A 2,808-nucleotide genomic window follows, 5' to 3' on the forward strand; every position below is an offset into this window, starting at 1 on the left:
TAAGACAGTCTCCTCTTTACAGGGATCTGTGGTAGAGAATACACGGGAGGGTTGGGTTGCTCAGCATCAGCCAGTCATTGGTCATTCTCAAAAGGATGGATGCATTTGAGAAAAGTAAGACAATGGGGGGGGGGGGGGGGGGGGTTACAGAGAAAGAGGACCTCTAACAGATGTTTTAAAAATAAATAAAAAACTTGCTCCGTAGTGATCCAGGAGAGGGAGAGAAAACAAGAGACAGAGATACAGAGAAGTGAAAGAAAGAGACAAGCTGAGAGGACAGCAGAGGAACAGAGTGTGTGACTGGGCCAACTATCTGTTATATCGGAGCTGTGTTCATGCACACCACGTCCCTGAGGGGGAGCCACACCAACAGAGAAAGACAGGATTGTAGCAGGATAGGAAGACCGACAGAATAAAAGACAGAAGAGCAGAACGGGAGAAGAAGTCAACCAAAACTGGGAAAAGTGGACTTCTCTTTGAAGTAGCTACTTTGTGGTTGTGCTTGTGGTGGGAAGATACATTCTTTACCTTGTAAAAAAGTATTATGAAATAGAATATAGATAAGCAAAAAAATATATATTTACTACTGAATCTATTGATGGTTTGCCTTCAATAAAAACAAGACTAGGTTCCAATAATTTAAGGGTTAGAGTACTTCACCTACAGTGAATATTTACAGCTGGGCCCTTTTCACCATTTGGATGGGCCATACAAGAGTATTTAGAGATTATTATCTCCCATTCATAGGTGTAGGGTTTCAGATCTTTTGGAATCTACCTGAGCTAACCTACTCTTTCCTATGGATGTCAAAATTAAAGACTCTCTTCCCATTATCACTTTTGAGAAGTTTACAGTTTACAGAGACAGAGAACAAGCAACACAGATAGATAACCACAGAAAAAAGAAGAGACGGAAGCGAAAAGCTGAAGACCGACAGCAAAGTCCAGAGGACAAAAATGGGACAGACCGATACAACACGGTGGAACAGGAGCTAGCTGCAGATGGGGTTCCTGTGGGTGGGTAACAGGGAGAAGGGCAGAGGTTTAGAGGGGACCCCAGGAGACCTGTGTCACTGATCCATGTCTACAGAATACTACGGGACACTACGTGGGCTGCAGGGCCCTGCAGACACTGACACCACTCTAGTACCAGCCCCCCATGCCGTCAATGGTGCTAAGGCTATAAAGCATTTGGTAACCTTTGTTTGGGGAGAGACAGAGTTTCCGAGGTGTAGTGTAACAGTATGGGACCTCTATCTTTCAAATAATTTCCTTTCAGTCTTTTTTCAAAATGTATAATGTTATTGATCAAGGCCAATTGTACACACGTATTACCATTCATGCGTTCTCTGTTTGATTAAGGTCCTGGAAGCATGCAGAGAGCAGTTGGAGGAGGGGGGGGGGGGGGGGGGTGAGGCACGGCTCGGAAAGAGAATGCACATCAATGTATTTTCTAGCAGGGTTGAGAGCCCAACAGCCAATCTGGCTCCAGGCACTAACACTTATCTGACGCTTATTCAGCTAGTTCAACATCAAGATCATTTTGTGGTTAACAATATCAAATGGAGAAGAGAGACTGACAGTTTCCAGTCTGCTTTGTAATACTGTCTATAAGAGTGCTGGCACAGAGCCATATTCAGCTAGACTTCAACATGTATCTACTGCAGTCCAATTATATAGTGATCTTGTTACATAATCTTATGACATGCTGTTATTTAACAACAATAGCCTGTCATCTATTTGTGAAGCAATGATATAAAAATAGTTATTTGCTGAAGTTATTCGTTGTTAGACCAGAGGTAGGACGCTGTTGAAAATGTACGTCTTCCTTCTCACAATGCTTGTCACATACTGTAATACCATGTGGCCTCTCTTATTCCTCACCATACTTCACCCCTTACCACCAGCTACATTTCCTCTTCAATGCCAACCATCAGCTGGACAGGACATGCAGTGTTGAGTTAAAAGACAAGCACAACACATGCCAACATGGAGCAACAGAGAAACAGGTTCACTTTCCATTGGCAACATATACATAGACAATCACACACAAACACAGTCGCAGACATACCGTACACACACTCAGAAGCACATTCATAAACACATGACATAGAATATACAACAGTGAGGGCATGTGTACTCTTAGCTACTGTTAGTGATCATCCTACTTGATTCATGTAATGGATCAGTCTCATGACGTGGACACAGTGGATTACAGTTGTGTTTGTGTTATGGCTCTTGAGAGTCACTGAACTTGTCCACCCAAAACAGATCATGCTCACAAAGAGCGGTTCACTATGGGAGACAGTGGGAATGTGTGACCTTTCGACCAAAAAAAGCTCCACTGTGCACTAGAAGAGGCAGGATAAAAAGTATGTGAAACTGTATACTGTATGGAGGCTGTAGCAGGTTCTGTCTTAGCTAGTGTCTGGGAACTTGGCTGGGGATGATGGCAGGTGAGATTTAGCAATGCTATTAGCCCATGACAACAATATACAGTATTATGTGCTTGTGATTCATCTCCCTACGCTCAAAGCAGCTAATTTAAGAAGCTGCGGATGACACAGGCATTATAGTTTGATACTGAAACAATTGTGGAAGCAGCTTTTTCTTCTTCTTTTTCAGAGTTGATTCATCATAGAAGCCTTTGGCTTGCACTTGTCCTGCCTTTGCCTGGTGTAACTGTAGACTAGAGGATATGATGAAGGCCTGATGTTATTGTAGAGCATAAGGATAGTAAGGATCTCTCGGTGTGTTGAACAAGGCAATTATTTGATTGTGCTATTCTTTAGTGTTAGAGGCTGGGGCG

Source organism: Oncorhynchus clarkii, chromosome 26, assembly GCF_045791955.1.
Source record: "Oncorhynchus clarkii lewisi isolate Uvic-CL-2024 chromosome 26, UVic_Ocla_1.0, whole genome shotgun sequence".
Lineage (NCBI taxonomy): Eukaryota > Metazoa > Chordata > Actinopteri > Salmoniformes > Salmonidae > Oncorhynchus > Oncorhynchus clarkii.